The sequence below is a fragment of the Erithacus rubecula genome (genome assembly GCF_903797595.1).
Source record: "Erithacus rubecula genome assembly, chromosome: 4".
NCBI lineage: Eukaryota > Metazoa > Chordata > Aves > Passeriformes > Muscicapidae > Erithacus > Erithacus rubecula.
In genome coordinates, this window is record NC_136686.1 from 9,867,399 (window position 1) to 9,892,806 (window position 25,408).

Sequence of the window (25,408 nt, forward strand, 5' to 3'; positions counted from 1 at the left end):
ATTGGTCCTCGTCTAGCCGGCTGGGCGAACTACATTTCCCAAGGGGCTGCGGGCGCTCCCCGGCCTGGCCGCAATAACTGTATTTGTTGTTTTGTTGGTATTTTGGGGTGTTTGGTAGTTTGTGTTTTCTCTGGACACACTGAGCTCCCCCAGCCTGGAGAAACAGTCGCTGTAGTCCTTTGAGAATGCCCAGTCCCTCCCGTTTGCATGGGGACACAAGGCACAGATCGAATGTTTAATACTCGATGCAAAACCGGGCCATCGTCCTGTGTCTGTGCCTTGAAATGAAGTCTGTGCTTGCTGGAAAGACACACATACCTCAGTGCACAATTCTCTTAAGCATGGCCCACGTTTCAAGCTGGCAGTGAAACCTGAAGCTTGATGTGTTTCATGTTGCTGCATGTTCCTTTTTATTCGTGCAACTCTAATCGCAGGAGTTTGCCATGACTTAATCTCTCTTACATGCAATTGTTAGGGCTGAAGGCTTTGTCACGGGATTTTCCCCCTGAATCACAGATCTTCCTCTTGGAGGGATATGCTTGCTAGATGGCAAAGACAAAGCACTCGCAAAGCTTTTGTTTTGTTTTGTTTTGTTTTTCCCTCTATAAGCTTATATGCTTCTCAGTTGTCAAAGACAAGGCATTTTGCACACTAATTCCTATTTGCTTGTCCAAAAAACAACGAATCAGTTGGGGCAACTCCTCCTTGAAATAACAGTAATAAAAAATCCGGGATGATCAGTGTGTTAAACAAGAGGCATCAGCCAATAAAATGGAAGGAACAGCTCGCTATGGGCTTGTCTCCTGTGATGGACCCCCACCTTTGCCTTCAAATTCTTCCCGAAGGTGGCGAGGCGCCTCATACAGCCTTTGGCACTATCCTGGGCCCTAAAGCTGCCTTTAAAAGCCAGCTGGGGGTTTCCCCGGTGAAGGGAAATATTGAGTGGCAAAGAGCCAACATAGCCGCTTAGGCAACTCTCTGTTGCAACATGAGTGGAGGGAGGAGATTAGACAGAGCCCTGGTGCTGATTCAGAAAGGCCAGAATCCTTTTAACCAGCAAATTAAAGTTATAGCTGCATCTTTTCTTCCCACTGGATTGCCCCACACTACCCATCCTGCTTTTAATCACATAAGAAGCACAGCTCCCAGCTTCTGACCTAAAAGCACAAGGTCCCTGTCTCAGCACTTAAGAGCTTCTGTATGTTAGCAGGGAACAAGTCAAACTATGCATTTCAGTCTGCTTTTCCACCCGGGCTGTGCTCTCCTCCTGGATGAATTTGGACATGTGAGCTGAGTGGGAGTCTGTCAGAAAGAACAATTGTGAATGGAACTGAGTATTTATATATATATATATATATATTCACATACAGAGAGAGCTTAAGATTATGACATTTTATACAGATTTTAGCAGTTTAAACATTTCAACCATAGTGATGTACACCAAGGAAATTCTACCCTGTGTTACATTCAGTGTCATATATTGTATTGGCAGGTCCATGATGAAATTAGTAATATTTTTTAAAAGAAGGGTTGTGCTTCTGGGATTCAGAGAGACTTTGAGGAAGATAAATAAAGTGAGTTCAGCAATCAGGCAATAGCTTAAAAATCATTGCTTATGTCAGTGTGACTAAAAAAGAGATATAACTCACAGGATGATTTTGCACCATGTGCTCATATTTCAACACATCCCAACAGGGTGTTTAGTCTCCCTAGATCTGTAAATGTGTTAATTCAGGCAATTCAAAATCTGTTCCTCTGAAATAAGAATAAATCTTGCAATCTTTTGGTATCAAGCATTTTGCTGAAATTGCTCCACTGTACATTTATGGAGCCTTTAGAGATTCACAGCCTTTGAGATGAGTTCATATATAGATGTCAAGGCAAAGATAAAGCTAAGATATTCTCTTGTTTACTTTCCAAATGTATTGAGATGTGAATTGCTTAAATAGAGATGCTAACTCATTTGTCATGGGGCAAAGACTGTGCAAGAATAGCCTCTCTTTCAAGCCCTTGGGGTTTGGGGTTTTGTTTGTGGGACTAACAGAGAAATTGCACTTTTCTGCATCCTTTAATATGATACCCAAGAAATGTTTCTGGAAACAGAAGAAATTCTCTGTCCTTCAATTTGTAGATTGTGTTCACACTAAGACAGAGAACACCTTTAATTTATCATTTAAACCCACCAGTTAAAAGTATTTGTCACTGAGGAGTGACCCAAAAAAGTTTCTTTACCTAATATTCTATATATTTATATACAGAATATTATATAATAGATTATATAGAATATATATCCAAATATATCTAATATTTTATATAACTAGGATAAAAGTATAACAGTTTGTTGTTAGTTTGTATTTTTTTCTAACATTACAGAGATCACCTATATATGCTAAAGACCTGGAAGATCTGGTAAACAAGTGAACAGCACAGTGTACAGTGATTGATCACCTGGTATGATTAAAAGAAAATTCTGTTCAAAACAAATGTTCTTTGAAAGTTGATTTTTAAAACCTAATCAGTGTTTGAACAAAGCACAGCACATTGGAAGCCTGATCTGCAACTACTTCCTAAACACTGTATAATTAAATGTTGATAAGGGGGTGACTCTCATATTTGCTAAATTCTACTTTGTGACAAGATGAGTGCCTTCTGTAGCTGCAAATGCATGAAGTCACATCTACAAGGCTGTTTAGCTATTGCAAATGTACTTCTCATGTAAAATGGACTTGAAATAAGATAATTTGGAATAATCAGCTCTTGTCCTGTGCATACACAGAGGCAGAAAAGTTACTGCTTTATCTAGCTAATCTAACTTTCCCACATAAGCAAAGTCTTGAGACAGTGCTCATGATGCTTTTATATTGCTGAAGAGTATCTGTAAATTGAAATATTGCATGAAAATGTTTATGCTGCAGTTGGAAAGGAGCTACTTCGTATTTTCTAGCTTGTGGAAGGGAGAAAAAGAAGTCAGATGGTCCCATACTTCACACATATGATTGGTAGTTTCAAATATGATCAGAGGAGAAAACCAGAAATGGTTGAAAAAGTCATTTGAATAACACAGATTTCATACAAAATTTAAACTAAATATAAGAAACTGAGAGCTAAGGATCAAGAAAAACAAATCATTGATTAAGAAGATGACAAAGAGTGGGTTAAAGTTCAGTGAGGTGTGCAAGTGAGTAAAATTCAGTCTTGTTCCGAAACAACAAAAAAACCAGAACAGCACAATATGCCACGTTCCAGAATGTAAGAGCCATGTTGTATCTGGCACTTGAACAACAGAGAATTATTGCTGCTGATATGGTAATTGCAGAGGTACAGAAAAAAAGTGGGTGGATCATGTGAAATTCATGAAATACTTGAGGTGAACTTACAGCAGGATTAGTCTTTTAATTGTGTACATTGATCTCTGTGCACAACTGGTTTACTAAAAAGGCATATTGTTCATTCTCAAGAGGTTTAAAAATCCACTTCAGCTCACTGTCTCTGTTTTGGTTTTTTTTTTTTTTTTTTGGTTCTTAAAGTGTTTTGCAGCATGCTACTCCCCTTTGGCCTACGCAAACAAATATGTCTGCATATGCATACCTACTAGAGCCAGTCAAAACTGCTGTTGGTAGCTGGCTTTTCTGGTAAGAGCATTTCTGGTTGCTTTCTACAAGACATAAAATCATTTTTAACAATTTTGTCCAGCCCCAGATTCTGTGGCATGGGCTGTACTCACATTCAAAACATTTACTAATCTTAAGTCTGATACTGTTGTTTTGTCCAAGGGCATAAACAAGGTTTCTGCATAGCTTGAGCAAAAATTGAAGCACTTGTATGGCAGGCTGGATCTGCACTGTAACTGGGTCAGAGGACTTCCATGATGACCTTGACTACTTTCAGAGATGCCATTGTCTCTCATGTGAAGGGTTGGAGCATCACATACAGCACTTTGTCCAGGCCTGCACTGCTCACCCCATCTTAAGTCAGCATCATACCAGCTAACTTCTGATTTGCACCTGTGTTTAAGTGTGTTTGACTTCCTCTGCTGGTGTAGCTGCCCATGAACCTTGTATTTGTGTTTAACGAGGTTTGTATTTAATGAGACTGCTCATGTGAACAGGAGTTACTTACAGATCAAATCTACACTGCAAAAAGTGTTGCATTAATTTGTAATAAATGTAAATGAAGGATCTACTCCTGGGTAGCACTTATTCACAGGGAATTTCAATACAACAGGGAAAACACGTAGCAGGCTCCTGGGAGCTGACAGACTGCCTGCCTCACCCATCCATATCCATGCAGGGGAAATAAAAGTGAGTTGTTGAAAAAAACCACTGTTACTCCCTAACCTGTTGTCAGCTCCCTTCTTTATGACTCCCAAAATCTTCCTGACATGTCCCAGAGCTCCTATTCCACCAGTATATCCTGAAAAAAAAATCCAGCAACTTTTCCATTCCTTTGGAGAGAGCTGGAGTTGTTCAGCCTGGAGAAGAGAAGGCTCCAGGTAGATGAAAGGGGAAGAACAATAACAGGTAACATATTTTTTAACATGGCTGGGGCTAAAACAGTTTGACTTACATGGGTAGATTGGTTTTAGAGAATGTTACTTTTATGCATGTATTTTGAAAATAGTCTGATCAAATTTTGCAATTTATTTTACTGAGCTTGCAAAAATTTGCGTATCAGGTGGGCCAGGTGCAACCCACTAAGAAAGCGTGGATACTCTTGAATTTCTTTCTCTACTTTCACACAACCTGATGCTTTGTCAGATTCCTGGAAAAGAAGTATTAATACCTAAACAATGAACATAAATACCCCTATGCTTCTCTCTTGGTAACTCAAAGCAAATTGGAATGGCTTCTCAGGTATTTGGAGTAATTCAAGGAACAATTAAAATGAGAGACTTAAAAGTTCTGGTAAACTCCTCAGTCAGGCACATGCCTTTAACTCTGCTCACTTTGATCTTGGCATCACTGGAAGAAATGACATTTAAATTTGCAAGTCAGACTGCTGATAGTTCTCAAATTATCATATCAAAAATCTAACAACCAAGATAACTGACTACAAATGCACATAAATATCTAGTTTTCTCATTCACACACACATATGTATACATAAAACAATTGTAAGCTCCAAATTATCTCTGACTTGAAAGCATAATTGATTTGTGGCAACTGTTTGAAGAACTGGAGGATTAGCTGTAATTATAAGATCAAAATTAGAAAATATTGACTAGTTTGCAAAAAGCATTAAAGTAAAAAATTGGGGCAAAAATTGGGTGGGGCAAGTGTGTATGTATATCCCCTATGTCATAATAAAACCCTTATTCTTTCTTTTTAATTTTATAAGACTGCTAAACAAATATCAGACAAGATTGATCAAGGGAAGAAGGAAATGGGCTCTGTGAAACGCTAGCACTGAAATCAAGTTACCTGTTTTTTAAGCAAGTGGTCTTTTTTTAACTTCTACCTCAGGATTTCCCTCTAGAATTTATGACTGGGGACTCTATTGTCCCCCCAGAACTGGAAACTAAGACTAGAGTTTTAGAAACTATACAAAATATTTTGCTTCATGTATGGTCTGGTGTTACAAACCACTTCTGGTCAGGCTGTGCAGGGTGGTTCTTCATGCAGCAGAAGGTGTCTGTGCCCCTTTCCTGCACTGTGTCCAGCAGTTCTGCTGTCAGACTCAGGAGCAGTGGACATTAAAGCTTTACCAATTCCTGAATGCTCCCCCTCCCTATGAGAGACCATTCCTGGTTTTTATCTACTGGAGCATATGTCTATAAAAATGCTAAATGATGCTATGAGGTAAATCGAGGTAGTAAACCTAGAGCAAGTGGAGCTTTCATCCTCTCCAGGATCTCTTGAGATCCACAGCTATGTATTTACAGATAGAACATTCAGGAGTTTTCTCCAAGTATTTTCCACAATTGTAAGACCCAGGTTAAGATGCAGGAGAAAGCCTGACATATACATGTAGTGCTGATGCCCATGTTAGGTGCTGCTTGGTTTCAAAGGCATTTCCAGGAGCTGATTTAAAACATTTACATCAGTGTGCTGCTCAGATCACTGAAACTTAGAGGTAAGGAGCTAATTATAGATGCTGTGAGCAGACCCATTGGTAGTCCTTTCATAGAACTGAATGATGTCATGCCACAGAATAGCTTTGCAATCAGTTCAACAGGTGCTTTGCAAAAAGAAATGCAGGTGGGGTATTTGTATGTGTGTTTGTTACAGGTATTTTTTTGTTTTTTACCATCACCACTTCTTCACGCAAGTGAGCTATTTATTAACTAACTGTTACAATGCCAGGTATAAACATTAACCAAGGAAGTGATGAATTTATACAGAGATTGACAGCTGTTTGCTAAAAGTTCACTTTCATTGCATATATAGAGGTCTTAGCTCTCTTATGACCTGTCTTATGGAAAGAAGCATCATCTTCAGAGCACTGTAAACTTCCTTCAGGGCAATCACTCCCTTCCCTTACCTCTGCCTTTGTTACCATCCTTTAAATATCTAGCTGTGTTGGGGAGAAAAGACCTTATTGCTGAATCTGTATCGAGACTGCTATGGAAAATTTTCCCTTGACAGTGTTAGAAATGTTATTCAGAGTCACACAGATAGCTACAGCATCCATAAATGGAATACAGCTCACCCTTTTCCCCCTTTAATGTGTTCAGCAGACAGGTGGCAACCCAACTGCTGGGAAATTCCTAAGTATTTATATCCTTTAACTCTCAAATGATTTGAACAAGTAATAGGAAATGTCATGCATTGGGTATATGAGCAATGTCCCCATTAATCAACCATCCTAAATAAACTGAATTATTGTGTCTGTGTACTGATAAGAGCAAGTTTGACTCTTACTGGTTCTGCTCCACATGGAGCTTTATGGACAGAATCTCTTACAAGTTCACTCCTCTTCCACACATGCTTTGGTTAGGCAAAGGAGGGACTCACAAATGTAGAATACCACCAAGATGCAATTGCCTGCTTTCTGGTGCCAGCACTTGACTCCCACTTAGACATCATTTTTAACTAAGCGTAGAAGCTGTGAGGCAGCACAGATCCACTCCTGAAAAGTGAAATCTTAAGTTGCTCTAAAACAGTTTTAGCAGATTAGACCCAGCATGTTTTAGAGACAACTGGGATTTTGAAAATGAAGTCCAAAAAAAAAACCAAATTATTTTTTAATTTCTAGTTTCATGAAAGAATGGTTGATTCACAACTTAGGTTGGTTACTGGTGTCCTACACATCGTTTCAAAGAATGAAACTGGAATTTTTGAGTTACACTGGAGGTCCTGTCTGCCTCAATTCCTGATGATCTTTCATCAGTTTTGGCAGCAGACTACTACTTTTAATGTATGTGTCACAGGGCATCCTGTGAGAAAGGAAATCACAGGGAATGCCAGAAAAGTGCCAATGTATACATTCCTGGAACAACTCACTGAATATAGAAAAAAACTCTCAGCAAAGAACATGTAGTGCCAGGCAGGTTGCACTCACTACCAGTGTGGTACAGATTCTCACTGGGTCGACACAATCTTTGCAGGCAAGTACCCTGAAGCAAATGTATCTGCAATATGTCTATTTGGTAGGCACTGTAGGAGAACACACACATGATCTGTTCAGCACCTCTCAGATCCAAATCCCTGGTGCCAGACAATTTATAGGGGAGTTTGCCCTCCTCTCTGAACACAATGTGGATTCTATAGCTGTGTTCCCATCAAAATATTGAAGCACCATTAGGAAGCACATACCTATGAAAAATCTGTTTGAAAGACATGAGTCTCAAAGTCTGCTCAAGAGTTTACCTGAGCATACCTATGTAAACTACTGAAAACAAAGCAGGTGCCTTATGAATTGCAGATAAGACAGATGTTACTGAATCCACAGTGCTGGAAGTCTGTAGAAATAAATGAAAATAATTTTTAAAAATTATAATTAATAAAATTATAAAGCTCTTTGGCATAACAAATAATTCATAAATTATTTAGATGGCTTTATTGCTTAGTCTTTGTATGTTTTGGCTTATACATTTCACAATCTGGCTGCACAACTTAGAAGAAATGAATACAATACAGCCTTTTTGCACCACTCTATATTAACTGGAAGTAAATATACTCAGTGCAGCTACACTGTCAACTCATCAACAGCTATAGAGGCTGAGATAAGCAATTCAGAATAAGACTGGGATTTTTTTTTTTAGATATATTTGCTTTTCCATTTGTTACTAGGGATTTTGGTGGTGGTGGTGGTGTTGAAGAATTTCATACCTTCATTCCTTAAATTACATATATATGGTCTTGACCCATTTTAGTCCAGGGTCTTTTTTCACATCTTTACCAATGTCAAAGGGCCTCCCTATGGATGTAAATGTGATTTGCTACCATAAAAATATCCAACTGCTAAGCACAACAACAACTTTTATATGTCCTATAAAATCCACAAGCCTTACTGCATCACAGGCATGCCTCAGGGAGGCAAAGCAGAGACAGGATCTGAGTATGGTTTTAGCACCCACTGAGATGAATCAGTTAATATTTATTGTATCATTGTATGATTATTGCAGTCTCGCTTCAACATAAAGTTAAGCTTGCTTGTAAATTTTAATTGTGTACATGTTACTTTAGTAAGTTTTACAGTATAAATTCATCTTCAATAACCTGACTTTAAAATATTTGGCTTAGCAATGATAGGATTAACCTTAAGGTATCTATATTTAAAAAGAACTGACTTCTTCCTGAAATCCCTTTGCTCAAAACAATTCAAACATAGAAATTCATACACTGAAATTTCATAATAGTGACAGGACTATTCTGATGTTTGACAGATAATGATGATGCACTGATGCACTGAGATTTCTCTATGTAAAATAATACAAGATACAGGAATCATGACTGCCCCATATAACAAATCAGGACCTTTGAAGGCCAGCTGCTCTAACTCCCTGTTCACAGCAGTGCCAGCCTCAATGAGTCCAGCTCCAAAGTCAGATCACATGTCTCGGGACCTTGTCCATTCCAGCATTATCTCCAAGGAGGGGGAAGCCTCTCTAGGCACCTGTTGCAGTGTTTGACCACTCTCATTCTAAAGAGCTTTCCTCTATTGTCAGACAACAGATGTCAGCTGAACCACTGACAAAAAGAGTGACTTGCTCTACTTCTGTTGGATTGGCAAGATGGACTGGCCCATGTTGCATTAGAACAATGCCAGATCCACAGCAAGGGAAGTGTCAGGACCACACAGTAAGAAGAAGAGAGCAGGAAACTGTGAAGTAGAGCATCACCTGATAGATGGGCACAGCCAAGGCACCTGCACTGACAGATGTTGGTTCTCTCTTTCCCTAAAACTTGTTGGGCAGCCTTCTTCCTATTTTGCCATCTCCTCTCCTGTGGCTGAAGCCTTTGTTCACATGCTGTTAACCAAAGGGGATCGTGCTCTCTTTTCAGCTTTCAGCATTAGTACAACTGCAGCCTGCTGTCCTGCTGGCATTAGATGGTAAGAAGGTATTTTAAATGAATCATCAGTTATAATAGCCATTTTTCTTAAACTGTGGCTGACATAACTTAATTGTAGGTCCTACTACAAAATAGCAGATGAATAACCATATAATTTCTGCAACTTAGTAATTAGACAGGCCCTTCTAACAGGGGCTTCTTTTTCCTTCTATATTCTGGAACCCAAATTGCATCCACCATTTTCCCACAAATGTCTTCATTGACTGGCTCACAAAAGGCTGTGTCCTCATATGTTCCTGTCTAAGAAGTTCTTCTGAGCCTTCACAGCTGCTGAGAAAAATTGTCTTGGAAAGTCACATTCTCTACTTGAAATTCCCCCCTTAAAAAACCTTCTGCTCCATTTGATTTCGTAATATCCCATTTAGATTTTAAATGGTCATGAAGAGGCACATTCTTCAGCATAACTTTATCTGGAACTCATCATCATTTGATCAATGGCTTGAAACAATTTTTAGTGACTGGAGAGTCAACAAGCCAAATTTATATCTGAGGTAAGCACAAGCAGCTTCAAATAAGTCATGAGAAGTTTGAGTCAGAACTTCACAAAGAAAATAAAACACTGCATTTGCAGCCCTGTGCTTCAATCTCATTGATCTTCTCCCCTTCTTTTTGCAGGCCGAATATAAACCAGAGTTTTAAACATTTTTAATACAATCATGATTCTTCCCTGGCTACAAGGAGACCAAGTAGAAAACTGCTTTAAAGCAGGTATGTTCTTGCAAGATTTTTAACCCCTCTGCAGAGCTAAAAGACTTTTACCCATACCTAACCCACAGAATTCAGCTTGCTCCTGACCATGGCAGGGTAGTCAAGAAAGCAATATAAAAATTAAGCAGCAGTCCTTCACCTCACCTCCACTTTCCATCTAAAAAAAAAAAAGACACTGAAATTTTCTCATGCTTCTTTTCTCTGTAACCTGATATTTTCACCTGTCTTTCTCAACAAACTCTGCTCTCTGTTTTTGGCCATTGAACTAATCTCAGACTGACAATTTTCTGACCAGTGCATTCAACAAAATAAGACTCTGTTCAACAGTCTTTTTATCCTAAGAATGTTATTACTGTTAAGCCAAAATATTGATGTTCTGGGTGTTATCCACTTAAAAGTTTATATGAATGAGAGCTTATAAATGCAGGTCACTGTAGCGCTCATGCCCTTCTTTCCCACAGCAACAACAAATAGTAATTAACTTGGTTTTCTTTCCCCTTTTAGAACTCAAGTTTATTTTGCATATCCATTATGGGTTTGTCTGTCTTTTCCTTTTTCATATTAGGCTCTTTTTATTATTTATTAAGTACATTTTAATGACTCCATGGAATCGAAATCTCTTTCACAATCCATTTGAATAACAATGGAGTTTTACTGACATATTACTGCAACACCCAAATTGCACTTTAGAATTAAATAAACAGTAGTCTATCAAATCCACAATGTTTAGGATACCTGTAAGTGTCAGGAGATGTTAGAAGTTGGCAGAAACAACAAAATGGATTATGAGAAATCCTAAAGACTAAAAGTGTCTGAAAATATACTTTCCTGTGTCCATATGTTGAAAATAAAGTATTTTAAAATAAATAAACATAAATTGACTGGTCTTCATTACTACAGGTTATACATTCTCTTTCTACATTTAGATTTTTAAACTATTTTGTTGATTGTGAGCTCACTTTAGCATGCTGTCAAGACAGTAACTTTGACTTAATGGTTTATATTGAGCCAGATGACATTTCATATATCACAACTTTAAAGCATTTTATGAATGCTGAACTTCTTTTATCATATCCTTGGTATTCCTAAAAAATATTTTATTATTAGAAAAACGGGAAGTCTAAAATTTATTTAACGCTGGTAGTTACTATATCCTACACAACTTGATGTACTCAAGAAGGATATGAATTGTCAAAGACCTCATACATTTTATGCTGCCCTCATAATAAACGCAAATACATTTTACTTCTGATTCATCATTGGCCACAAACAAAACATGAACACACACAGCCATTCTCCAGATAGTATAAATTAGCATAGCAACTGAAGTGTGAGTTGAGCAATGATGATTTACACCATCTGTGCTTACAGCCCATTACCAATTCATTTCAATAGAAGTGTACCAGCCTACAGACAAGTGACTAACAGTGAGTAAGAGCACAAAGTAAGTGAGGTGGGTGTATATTGTGACAACTATCTTAATTTCTGGAATGTGTTTGTGATTTTTTTTAATGTATTATCTTTTTTGTTGTTTTTATTTAAATATTCTCTCTTTGGATATATTAAAAAGTGAGAAATGTTACTAGTTAAGTTTTTCAGTTGCTGTAGATTTGTCTGAACTTGATGTTTCTTGAGAACATTTCATTATTCTGTTTCTTGATGACATGTTATTATGCTCCTTTTCTGTAAATAATATTTATTTGGATCTCCAATTTCAAATGCCTCCTCGAAACTTCATCTGGCTGTTTCATAGAGAAGTGGCTTGACCACCAAAATAGTAACTTCTTTTTCTGTTTAAGATAACTAGAGAAATCCCCTCAGCTTCATAAAGGCCATCCCTAGTACCAGAAATTGTTGTTACTTTTTTCTTTGTCTTTTCACATTGTCTTATGTTATATATCTTACCTATAGTATTTGTGGGTGTGTGTCTCTTCATTGCAAACTAAGCCAACAAACTTTAGTGCAAGTGCCTACTTTAATAATTGCCTGTGCAACTAAGTAAAACAAAAGTTACTATTTCTTTTCTGAGACCAAGAGAGGAGAGGGGAAAGGATGAATTAGTGGTTAGATTTGGAATTTTAGAGAACTTGGTTGAGTTCTCTGATCTGTAACCATCTTGCTATATTACCTTGGATGAGTAACTTAATCTCAGTAACTCAGTTTACATCCATAAAACATGGTTTCATTATGCCACTCTGTCCCACAAAAGACTTGCAAAAATAAAGGGTATCTCTACAAAGATTGCAGAGATAGGAATAATGTCCATTTCTACTGAATAATGAATACAGGGTTTATGAAGTAAGGAGTTACAGGGAAGCAAACAGCTGATGCTCTCCTTCCTTTATTCTCTACTTTCTGCTGCTACAGTTTCTGTAATTCTTCTCTTTCATTGCTCCAAATCACTCACTCTTGTCCTACAAAGAACAAGAATATTGCTTCATCTTGTCCTATATTCCAGCCCAAACCCCATATCTGCATTGAACCTAGACCCCTCCACTTACTTACCACCCCCAGCTTTTTGGATGGGCTGTGAATCTGGCACTCCTAGCTACAGGGAAGTAGAGCTATGAAAACTACCTGCAGTGACAGACTAGTGAGGCTACTCTCATTAAACCATTTTTCAGAGGGACAGAACTTCCAAGGTGCGATGCACACATGGCAGGGATGAATCAGTTTGCCCCTGAGCACTGCTACTCACCACCCCACATCTCTGATGCCTGCATTTCCCATTCTGCTCAAATCCCTCCTCTCTGGAGTGAGCTCTGTGATCTCCCACGGACCTACAAACCTTTTCTTTCTTCTGCTCTTTCCCCACCCTCAGTCCTACATCTTCCATAGCTACTGGTTTTCAAATCAGCACGTTCCTATTGCTACTCTCCCACAAACCTGTGCTGCTCTGACTGCTGTACCTGGCTCTTCATCTCAACAAAGGAAGTGGTATCAAAAAATGCTACAAATGTTTTGATGTAAGCATCTCAGCAACACTTCTACTTTTAAATACCCTGAAAAATAGCTGGTAGCAGTTGTGTCTGGTACAGAAGTTTGCTCTGAAAGCAGATTAGGCCCAACCTGCCACTCTCCCTGAAGCTGTCCATGAAAAAGTCATGGATCACCTCACTTCCCATCTGGTGACTTGTGTTTCCTCTAATCTGTTTCAGCCAAAACAAACCAGTGCAGCTGACTTCAACTATTTAAACTGCTTAAGCTGCTGTGGTTGACTTTGGCCAAAGCAAGCTTGGGAGGGATTGAGTGAGCAGCTTGCAGGCTGGGAGGGGAGGTGGTAGCCTTTGGCAGAAGACAGCCATGAGGGTGATTGGGAGCAGTCTGGGAATGGTAACCTCTTCAACAATTCCACTTCAGCCTATGGAGGAAGTGAGCAGCCAGAAGGGGATTTTAAAGCATGGTAAATTCTGTGCTTTATAGTTCAATTTTCACGTATTTCGCAAGAGGTTTCACTGGCAAAACACTCCTTTACACTACTAAGAAACTATGATGACGTTACTCAGGCTGTCATTTATCTTTCCCCTGTTTAATCACTGCTAACTGATTAACCAGATGAAGTGCCACAAAATCCATTAGCTGGAAAGGGAACAAAAGGCTGTGCTAGTTAGTAGTAATAAAGAAAGAGAAACCTTTGTAAGGAAGGTGCATGACCTCCAGCTCTTGAAAGTACTCAGCCATTGCCCCTCCCTGGCCCCCAGGAACAGGGGCAGTGAGGGGTGACACACTTGCAGCCACTCCTGCCAGAAGTGAGGCATGAAGGGGTAGGACACGGGGGAGTGTCAAAGTTCAAGGGCTATGGCATGGCCTGTTGGACAGCCACCACAATGTCTTTTGCCCTTGTTTTACCCCATAGACACTTCTGATCTTCTTATCTCATAAACCTCATAAGGAGGCACAAGAAAGGAATGTTAACTTTAACTCTTTCAGTACCATTTTCTCAAAAACAAACAGTGAACTTAAGCCAAAAAGTCCATCACCAGAAGTGTAGCAAAATACATTTCATACAATTTACAGACTTTAGAAATTTGGGGAGGGGAAGTCAGCAGCCAGGGAAACCAGCAAAGCTAGGCACTCTCTCTCCCCATATTGTTCTAAAGGCCTGACTCTCCTGGTTTGCACCTGCAGTTCAGATAATTTCCAGGAGCTTGCTGTGCAAGTCGTAGGGTGGGAGGAAAGGCTCTCAGAAGGAAAAAAAAAAAAAAAGCTTAAGCTGATGTAAAGACTCTGACATGGAAAGGAGTTTCTGCTCCTACAAGAGTGGCTATAGCCAGCTGAGGGATGTCAGCTGCCAACACACTCACACTTTGTCCACTGCAAACAGGAGGCAAAAGATGCAGCTCCTACTCTCAATGAAATGAGGTCTGATGCTGCTGTGTTTGAGTCTTCCTGACTCCTTCTGTTTGTGTCTTTGGGTTAGCAATGAACATGTCCAGTTTCACCCTGCAATGTTTTCCCAGATCAGACTTCAGGCTCAAGCTCGGCTGAAAATAAGTTATTCTCAGAAATTTCAACATGCAGGAATTAATTGTGACACCACTGGTTTTGTCATATCTTTTATTATGTTAGCAAAAAGAAATATCCTGATTCTATATTGAAAAAGCTTTAACTCACTGTTCTAGTACAGACTTTTCTGCATATATATATTTTAACTAAAAAGAAAAATATTTTCAAAAGATCACAAGTACTTCTTATTGTTACAGTTTTAGAGTCAGGAAAATTTCAGTCTTAAAATTTAAACAAAAGCCAAACCTGTTACATAAGGTGTTACTGAGTTGAGGTGACAAAAGCGAAGAGAATTGAAATGTCTTTCGTCCTCACCACGCACCTCTCTCCACTGCTCCCCACTTCTCTTTGTGAGGATAACCATGCTGGAACTATTTGTTCCTGCAATTTTCTGGAATGAAAGAGCTGGGGCACTGGCCGTCACCTCCAGTTTCTCTGGCACACTCTCTGATCCCCTTCATCAAAATGGGTCAGTTCTAGCTCTGTTAACCAGCAGTCAATTGTGCAGATTTTTAATGCTGTAAGCACTTTGTAGGTCTTGGGAAAGGCATCTTTGGGGCCACCGCTTTATTGAGACAGAAGACCACAGCTACTGGAAAAGGGACACATGCAAAATAGTGAATATCCCAATGTTAATTGCTTTACCATGATTTCTTTTGGTAATTTTCACTGCTTTTGATCTTTTGTCTTTCTCATGGAGCTTGGGCTTCTCTCTCCCCCGCATGCTCTGCACTCCTTCACACAGGACGTGACTGTTCAGTACAACTGCCAACAAGACTTTCTCACGAGACAGCTCACAACTCCCTAACATGAGGGCCTTCATCAAAGTTGATCTTGGTCAATACTGACAGGACAGACCCCCCATACAATTTATTCTGAGTTACCTGCTTCCCAAAACACCAACCACCCAAACCATTGCACTGTGAGTGACAGACACATGCTTTTCTCAAGGCACTTTAGTTGAAGAGGCAGGCACTAAGAACGTAAGGACCCATGTAGTTAATCCTCTTTCTCATGCTGTCTTCCAAAGGTTTCTGGCACAGGGATTAAAAAGCCATCAGAGCTGATGGAGTGGAGTTTCAATTTTGGTGTGCAAGTTGTCCTGCATGCCCAGAAGCCCCAGCAGGTCCCCCATAGTAATAACGCCTCTAAGGGAGAAAGAGGACTGCAGAATATTGTCATGCCTGGAAGAAGGATGCATAAGACGGATGGATGACATTTTGGATTGGTACTAGCCATAACAGATACATGTCAGGCAAAAATAACATACTTCTGTGTATCTGCATAGATTTTCTGTGGTTTCAGTATTAAATTTATTTAGCAAGGTTATTTCATATTCCATATGGCCCATAGGGCTCACCTCAGTGACAGCAGTTGGAACTGGATGACTTTAAGCTCCCTTCCCGTCCCTCAAACACCCCGTGGTTGTATGATCCCGTAACATTACCACAGAGGGATGCGACGCCTTCACACCGGGTGGTTCTGCGTGGCTCCGCACAGCAGCACGCTGTAAAAGCCACGGCCAGGCCGGTATTCAGGGCCGCCCCTGAGCTGGTGCGGGGCAGAGGGGAGGCGAGCGGGCCGCGCGGAGCGGCCGAGGCGTCGCGCGGCGCCACATGAGCGGCAGGCCGCGGGCGGCGCGGGGCAGGAGCCACGGGCGGGGCGGCGCTGCCAGAGGCCGGAGTGGAGCGAGGGGTGGGGAAGGGCAGCGGCGGCGGCTCGGTTGAATGGCTCCGCGGCTCCTCCCAGGGGCGGCCCGGCGGCTGTCGCCGGAGGGCGCGGGTAGTGGGCCCGTGTTTGCTCTGGGGACAGCGAGAGAGCCCCTCCACCGCCATCGCCTCCCGCCGCCGGGGCTGCGCGGCCGCTGCCGCCGCGGCCCCGCAGGGATCCTCTCTCGCTGCTCCTCCTCTTTCTCCTTCACCCTCTCCCCCCACCTTCACCCCCCGGCTGAGTTCATTCACTGGGATTGGTTTCAAATGACGACATCGCTTTATATTTACACCAATGACCTCATCCCAGCAGCTTGAAGTTTACTGACCAGCAAAACTCTTTTCTCTCGCTCGTTCCTCTCCTTGTGCCTGCTCTTCCCGGGTGTTTGTCGTCGTTTCGGTCATTCTGGGATTCTAAGGCTTAAAAAAAAAACAAAAAAAAAACCAAAAAAAACCCCCCAAAAAAACCCCCAAACAAACAAAAAGACCAAATACACACACAAAAAAATCCCAACCCCCAAACTTTTTCCCTCCTGCCGAGCTTTTCGGTGTGTGTGTCCCCCTCATCACTGTCCCCTTTTAATTTTTTCAAGCCATCTTGGGAGGGAGGGGGGAAGCAGAGAGAAAATAGAGCTCCAAAGCTCCAAATGTTTCATTTCTTTGCTCCTTTCCCCTCCCACCTTCACGCTTCCCACTCTTAAAAAGAAAAGAAAAAGAAAAAAGCCGAATATATTTTTTCTTTTCTAATTTGTAAAATTGCTGGGGCTTGGTTGTTTTTTTGGGAGGTTTTTTGGGGTTTTTTTCCCTTATTGAAGAAGAAGGGCAAAGAGCGACTGGAAGGAGCCGAAGCTGTTTCGGGCGGCAGCGGCGAGGCTGGTGGGCAGTCGCTTTTACCCCTGCCGAGGGGACAGGCTGACACACTGACAGGGCTGACACAGTAAGTGCCGGAGCAGCGCACAGGACCCCGGCCCGCGGCCACCCCTGCAAGCCAAGCCGGGAGGGGGCGAGGGGCGCGGGGGGGCCGGGCCGGGCCGGGCCGGGCTGGGCGGGGAGGAGGAGGAGGAGGAGGAGGGAGGTGAGGTGAGGGAGAGGCGGGCGGCGGGAGCCCTCCCTCCCTCCTCCCGCATGCCCTTCCCCGCCGCCCCCTCACCTCCGGAGGAGAGCACCCGCAGTGGACAGGTCGTTGCCCCGGCCCGGGCGGGCTCCGGCCGCCTCCGCAGGTGGTAAGAACGGGGTCCGGAGGGAGGGGGAACGGCACAGGCACCGCACGGCACCGGCGGCCGCCCCGCGCTGCCCTCCCTACCTGCTGCCGGCACCCTGCCGCCCGTCCCTCCGTCGCCCTCCTCCCGGCATCCACCTGCCTCTCCGTGCGGGGAGGAAGCCGGGCGCCGCCGGAGCGCGGGGCGGGCGGAGGCGCCGCCGGCAGAAGCGATGGGAAGGAGCCCGGGGCTGCCCCGCGGGGGATCGGCGCTGCCCGGGAGCCTCAGCGTGCGCGGCCGCCCCGCTAAACTTAGCCCAGAGCGCTGGCCCCGAGCGGGCTGCGCAAAATGGTCGGGGATGCTTTAAAGTTCCGCAGGGCTCCTGGAGAAATGCTGAAGTTCTGCCTTCGACTCGGAAAACGTTTAAACTGAGGCGGCTGACAAAATGGAGGGCTGCCGCGGCGTCCAGGAGGGAGGCAAATTGCAAATTGTTAACCTGGCATCGCGCTCGCCCGAGCTCCCGGCCCGGGGCTGCCGCCGGCCTGACAGATCCCCGCTCCCGGCTTTGTGCCCCCCGGCCCGGGATGCGGGGCTGAGCGCGCATCACCAGGTGTATGGGATGTGCCTGTTGCCGAGCCTGACCAATGGCAGGGTTTTTCAGCGGCCAAAAAACGCTTGGTTACATGTCAGTTCAGAAGCTGGAATTTAATTTTTTTTTTTTTTTTTTTTTTTTTTTTTTTTAAGAAAGGGATACCCAGGAGAATTTACTTTCTATTACTGTCGTTCCAGCTTGTTGAAATATAAAATCGATTTCTTTGGTTTTCCTTCAAATGAAGGGTGTAGTGATAGTGAACTGTATTGTCTGACCTATGACTAACTTTTTTTGTTCAAACATTCAGTGTATACCCAGCAAAGTAAATAGATCTGTGCTAGTTTTGAAACCTTAAAGCAGATTGAACTGTTTCCCTTTGCAAGGATGTGTGCTGGGGTTCTTAAAAGAGAAAACCCCAACCAAAACCCCAGAATGATTTTGTAATCCTTGCTCTGAGATTTATGCTATTTCTGGCAGTGTGTGGTTTGGTAGATACAGAATTTACAAAGTCACAACTGACCAAACAGGAGTTGGTTTAGACTCTTGTGTTTTGAGGGAGGTGGAAAAATAGAAAGTCTTATTTTCTTTTTATGGTGTTCATCCCACTGCCCATTGGAGATTGAAACATTCATCACAGTTGTTTATGTTGGTTGTCTGGGAGTTTCTGCTTGAATGTGGAGCAGAGTATGCAGCAGGGAGGTGTAATGTATTTTTAGCTTTCATTTTTAATGACAAAAGATACAAAGAATAGTGATATTCACAAGTTAATCTTGCATTTACTGAGTATACTTATTAATATTTTAAGGATGGAATCTATAGGAAATATCTGAGTTGTAGTAAGTTCCACTTGTTATGCTTGTTTAATACAATAGTGCTTTGGTAAATCTTAATACACAATTTAAAGGTCCATTTTCAAATGAACAAATACATAAAAGCAGCAGAAAATGTGTCAGTTCCTGTGCTGTACATGGGAGCTTCAAAATGCTTTTTTTGCTATGGTTTAATACAGATGGAAAGGTCCAGAAAAACAAACCAAGCATTTAAAAACGTAACATGTTGTATAAAGATACCTGAGTACATTCCTGCTCCAGTAGCTCTGCTTTTGTTAGCTACCCCAGCAGATGTAATGGAACAAAATCACACCAGAAAAACTTCTGTAGAAGATAGTGAGCTCAATTATCTTTGTTTCTGTAAAAATGCACACTCTTCTTCCAGCAAAGACAGCTGGCCGGGCAGGGGTGTTTGCTTTTAGCTTGGCCTGACAGTAGGGACGGTATCGGCAGAAGCTGTGCAGGAATGTGTTAAATGGATTTCGCTGGGAGCTCTGTCTCCCAAGCCAGCCCGGCGGGGTGCCGGCCCTCACTCAGCCCGTGGGAGGAGTTGTGGTTGGATCTGCCATGTGCCTGTGCACCTTCCTTGGCAAATTGACTCTGCCCTGCGAGCCCTGTGCTGCTGCTCACAGGGGGAGCGAGGCCATGCAGAGTCACTGGAAACTGGATGTGAGATGGGCCACTCGCTCTTCTGCCTATCAGATAAGACATTCACATAGGCCCTCAGGGGCTAAATTCAGGCTCTTCTCAGCCTTTGTCAGAAATGTCAAATAGCCAAGTTAGATGTTGAATACTGTTACTTGCATTTATCTTCAAGTGAGCACTGCTCCAATGCGTTGGGGCAGCAAGAGGGGTGTGTGGGATGAGGGCTTTGCTCTATCATCTGGGTTTTTAAAGTTCTGTGCCATAATCTTTACACTGATTCAGCAATATTCACTGTTTTCAAAATACAATTTAGCTAAGAAATACAGTAAATACGGCTGAAGCTTTTTTTCCCCCCAAGAAAAAGGAGGCAGCAGGATGATAGCTTTCACTTTGTAGTATGTTGGCTGAATTTTCTAGGGCATTTATTTTCTTTTTCCTTTCTGTAGAAGCAGTCGGGAAAGCATCATGGATATTCTTCAAGTGCTGACAGTCCTTAATAGCCACATGGCATAGAGTAGTTACTGTCAAAGGATGAAGTGTGGAAGGATTGACACATCCCTTCCTTTTTCTGTTCCTCATTTTTTTTCAACCTTTGAAAGAAACATGGGTTTGGTCTGTGAGTCCACTGAATCTGCCCCTCTGGATTTGGTGTTATGATAGTGACTAAATGCTTCTTGCAATCTTGTAGTATTTTGTGCATAGTTGTGTAATGCTACATCCTTGATTATTTAAGAATTTTCAAGAAGCTGGTTTTCATGGTAATAGAAGGAATGAAGCATGTCCCTAATGTGTCAAATGGTACATTCACTTTCCCTACAATTCCTTATGGATTGCTTCCAGAATGAGCATTGTGACATGGAGGATTTCTGTAGAATATTTTAAATACTGAGAAGTACATGTCAGTATCACTAATATTTCTGTGGTTTATTTGCATCCCCCTTATAAACAAAGGGTAGTGTATCATCCTTTAGGGCTTCCAGTTGCATACATGGCCTCTACTTTCTGCACAAATCAAAGACCACAGGTGATGGCTGGCCTGGTGGTATGGGTCAGGATGTTGTTCTGGACTGAAGCTATTAATTGACTGAAGACCAGGGGTCATTTGTAAGAAGGTGAAGTGAGCACTAAGTTCAGGCTACTTTGTAGTTATTACTTGGGGGACCCTATCCCCAGGAATTTATCACTGTTATAATGGTATCCTCACCCCAATACTAAAGCCAGTGGAGATCAAGCTGCCTCTGGAGCAAGGGAGGAGGCTGGGATGCCCTGTGCTCCTGCAGTATTCCACTGTCTGAAGACAGGCATGTAACAGGGCAGTTCATATCACCACTTCACTTCTCTGCTCCACTGTGTCTGATCTTTGCATTGGTGCTGTCTCATCTGCTCCAAATAGCAAATCTCTATTGTAGTTACTCTGTAAGTTTCCATAACACCCAAAGGAAGCGAAAAATAGATATTAATGGTCAAGTCTGGCATCATAACTTCTAGATTTGCCTAGATTTAACCTGAGCAGTTCTTGGTTTGCCCATGGGTAGGGCCTGCTGGCAGGTTCCGTGGGTCCAGTGGAGATGGTGCTGGGCACCAGTGAATTACTGCTCAGGACTCAGAGCAGACTTGCATGTAGGGCGTGTGTATGGAGGGCAGGAGCCAAGGCAGGCGTGAGTTCAAGGCCCTGTGTTTCCTTCTGCTGCGCTCTGTGGTCTGCTGCTGAGCCAAGAGTGTCCTGCTTGGAGCTGGCTATGGGAAGGCTGGCAGCCTGCCACATCGTGTCCCTATGAAATGCTCCGGCAGCTGAAAAAACCCACCGAAATTAATAATTGGGCAAGCTAGGGAAGAGTGTTGCTCCAGTGATGGGAGGTTTCCAGTGGGGCCGGGATTCGGTGGGGACATTCCCAAGCTCCCATGGCGCTGCTTTTCTGTCTCTGCTCTCACTGTCTGAAGGTATGAAAGGAACTCCCAAAACAAGGTTCTTCTTTGAGCGGAGTTTAGTTATCTCTGCTCTCCTGGTTACAACATGATACTTATGTTACCAGCGACTTATGCAGCTTCTCTTGTTTAGCAAGTAAAGATACAAAAGTAGAGATGTGCATAAGCTTCCTTACTTGAGAATAAATGTAATTTTTTTTCTCCAAAAGATTTTTTTGGAAAGTGATGATTTAGCCAGAGTGATGGTTTGGTAAAATAATATATAAAAAAAAAAATCATAAAATCACTGTGGAACTGTGTTTTATTTCACTAGTTTGGCAGAAAATTGACACATTTTCTAATATTGAGACTGAAATAGCATTACCCATTTTCATTCTGCTTCACTTGAGTTTTGCTTTACTAAAATGATTTTTATTACTTGAACCTATTGACTAAATGATAGTTCAGTTGCTATTCAGACACTCTCTTTTTACATATCCCTGGCTGCTTGTCTAATGTTTTTGCATTTCTGAAGACAGTAATGTAAAATTTTGGGAGGCAAAAAGATGGGTCTGAGTGTGTAATGTAGCAAAACTGGAATGAGAAGTTTACAGAGAGCATAAACCAGGGAGGACAACAGGGACTAACTGTATGAAATTCCTTTTATGCACACGTTCTTGAGTTTGAATAACTAGTATGTATTCAGCCTGCTGGATTAGAAGGCTTTGGCTCTGCATGTGTAGCATAGATGTTGCTCTCAAAATAGGAAAGGAACTCTCCCTCCTCCCACACTATTCCGGATAAAATTGATTCAGTGCTGCATTTTGCTCCTACTGAACCCCTAGTAAAGCATGTTTAGGCTTTATAGTTCTGTTTAGGCTGAATGGTTCATAGTGTTAGAGATATAAATGCCACACTTTTAATAGTCCACATGCTGTTTTTGCTTCTTGATTCCTAGCTGTAAGAATCATTCACCCCAGACTTTGTAGACTCAAATCTCTTGCCAGAACTTGGGTTTTTACCTGAAAGATGATCCTTCCAAGGGCATGCCTTTTTCCATAGTGCATATTTCACTAATTTGTGCAGTCCCTCAGTCAGGACAGGCACTCGTCTTCTAAACACCATTTTACAAATCCATGCAAAGAGTCTGAATTACGCTTCACAGCGTTTCTCTCAGCCATCCTGCTGCTGAAACAAGCCTTAATGTCAGAGGTGGGTTGAAATCACCTGAAGAACAGACTTGGGTTACTTTCCACTCATTCTATTAATGCTGCCTGGGATATGGATAGCACCTAGTACCTATCCAGTTCCCAGAGGTGTTTTGTTACAAGTGCTTAGGCACTGGAGTTTCATACCTCCCTACTTGAAAATTCGTGCTTGGGACACAGTGTTTTCTCTTGATTTCCAGCTTTGCTCTCCCTGACTTTCATGGGAGTCTGTTTGAGCTCTGGAAAACTGGGAGAGAAGACAGGCAGAGAGGGAAGAAACTTTGTGTTGCATGTCGTTTTTCTAATGCCATCATACTGAGAAATGCCCTTCCAAACTAAGAGAATTTAGGTAGAGGCCTCTTAGAACAGGTGGAGAGCAAACAGAATAAGCTTCAGCTTGGTTTCCACAAAGAATTATAAATATTTGCCAGGTTTTAAGCAAGAAGAAAAACTATTGCAGCAAAGGAGTATGACAGTAGTCTTAGTGCATTGGATTGACATGTTATTGGGTTATAAGAAGTTTAAAAATGTGCAATAGACTGAATCCAGATCACCAGAAGGCAAATGGTGTCACCATTTTAGGATGGCTCCCTGCACCTGTCAGAAGACCTGGTGTTTAAGGCAGGTGTGCTCCAAACTGAGGATAGGCTGTGGAAGACTCTTGCCATAGTCTGCTTCGAGTTCTGCTTTGATGGTAAGTCTCTTCTCCTAGCAGGAGTACCCTGAACCTTCTTCCCTTTTTTCTCAGGCTACTCCCATGTCATTTCAGTTTCCTAAAAGCTCTCCAGCTTTTACACAGTGGGTGCTGGGAGGCCTCACTGAATAATAATAATAAGGGTAATCTCCAGCAACTGGTCTGTATGTTCATAGTCCTGTGTCTCAGGAAGATATAGGCAGCTGAAGGCAGATGGGCACTGTCCTTGTGAGAGCTGGTAAACTTCATGTTCTCCTGGCTGGTAGGGGACTTAACAATGAAGTCTAATAAAGCTAAAAGAGCTGCTTATAGTTGTACTATCTGCTGCTACCTTGTTTGCTTCTCAAAATCTCACTTTTTTTGTTTTGATTTTTCTTGCATGTAACTTTTCTGCTGAATAGGTCTGGTTTTCCTGGTTGGTGGAAAGACATCTTTTGTCCAGCTGCTGAAAATCCCTGACTTCTCATGGCTGACACAGTATGGGCATTCTGTCAGCTTCTCAGTCCTCTGTTCTGCTTGTTAGATAATTCATAATATTAGAGATAGAATGCCACACTTTTATTAACCATAGACACAGGCCCATGTGTGATTAGCATCCAGGGGACAATTCCTGTTTCCTCAGTGTGGCTCACTTCACCATCTGCTGGGATTTCCAGGTAGACCTATTAGAAGATGTCTGAAAAATTCGCTATCCAGCCCAGACATGATTAGATGACTAAAAACAGGGATGAAAAAGAACAGGATACTGGTCCTCCAAGATACTGGTCTGGACAGCAAAAGAAAGTGGTGAAATACTGATTAACTATTACTGTCATTGCACATTTTCCCAATATACTGTTCCCATGAAGAAACACACATCATTCCACCCCCACAAATTTACAGGATTTGAATATTTTTCTGCAACTGAGGCTTACATCACTTGCCAGTTCTCCTGCAGGCATGACCTGTTGTGAAATGAGGAAATGTGTGGTGCATTTGTCCCTGCTGCCTCATGTATGGTTAAACCTGTAGAAAGCTGTGGAGGAAGCACAGGCATGCTGCTCCTCTGACAGCCTTCTGCAAATACAATCTATTAATGACCATTGCCTTTCATGGGCAAAACCAGTCCTGGCAATTGCTTTGTGCACTTTGTTTCATGGTGTAACAAGCAAGCACATTAGCTATTTTTATTCAAACCCCCAGACATAAGCCAGTATGGCAAAGTGGCTATGAGATGTCTGCATAGCTAAGTGAAAATACAGCTGCTGTTTAACACTAAATCTTTTTCTTCTACTTGCACAATATTGAGGGTTCAACGAATGATCATCTAATCTTTCTAACTGAGTCATGGTGAGGGTTTTTAAGATCTAGCATTAAAATAGGTAGAATATTCTTTTCAGTTACTAATTTGTCCACTGTTTAAGTCAGCAGTAAGGAGATAATGCAGTAGGGGAGGTGGGTGGATGGGAAGAGAGGACTGCTTCACAGTAAAGGTTCAGGTCTTGGCCTTTCGGAAGGGTATGGGACTCTCTTTGAATATACTGCTTAGTGGCAGGCACAGAAAAAAGCTGGATACAGTGACACTGTTAGTAAATGCTGGCTTAAAGAGATGAGTTGTTTGGGAGTTGTTAAAGGTGGCCAAGACCTTTGATAGTGGTTTTTCCACTTTTTTCCATTTTATTTTCCTTCCCCCTTTCTCCTGAAAGAGACTGTCTACTTTGACAGAAAAAATGGCTTTCATGGCATGGGTAATAATTTTTTTTAAAAAGTACGACTATATTGATGGTTTAAGCATTTCAAAGCTAAGAATTTAGAATTTATGTCATTAACAAACTTGGGAGGACTGTTTGGCATACAAGTCTTTGCGTATGAACATGCTCAGCACATATATATATACACACATACACACTTCAGTATT

At 41.9% G+C, this 25,408-nt stretch overlaps 1 protein-coding gene and 2 long non-coding RNA genes across 5 annotated transcripts in view; 2 read left to right on the forward strand and 1 right to left on the reverse strand.

The window, feature by feature from the left end:
- The first annotated feature begins 26 nt into the window (after positions 1-26).
- LOC306801732 lies at positions 27-4,115 on the forward strand. 3 transcript variants are annotated; one of them, XR_013774170.1, is made up of 4 exons: positions 27-383; positions 2,376-2,451; positions 3,538-3,632; positions 3,774-4,115. It is a non-coding gene; the product is annotated as an uncharacterized lncRNA (long non-coding RNA). The 3 variants fall into 3 exon arrangements; XR_013774169.1 differs by having other exon boundaries at positions 3,538-4,115; XR_013774171.1 differs by lacking the exon at positions 3,538-3,632.
- A 12,627-nt stretch (positions 4,116-16,742) lies between these two features.
- LOC306801737 lies at positions 16,743-17,828 on the reverse strand. Its single transcript, XR_013774178.1, has 2 exons — positions 17,742-17,828; positions 16,743-16,858 (listed from the first exon to the last, which is right to left on the reverse strand). It is a non-coding gene; the product is annotated as an uncharacterized lncRNA (long non-coding RNA).
- The window catches only part of DUSP16 (dual specificity phosphatase 16), a 67,668-nt gene continuing 59,757 nt past the window's right edge, over positions 17,498-25,408 (forward strand). Inside the window, exon 1 of the mRNA XM_079305037.1 lies at positions 17,498-17,661. The gene's annotated coding sequence lies outside the window, so the exon portion shown is untranslated. The remainder of the gene's footprint in view (positions 17,662-25,408) is intronic.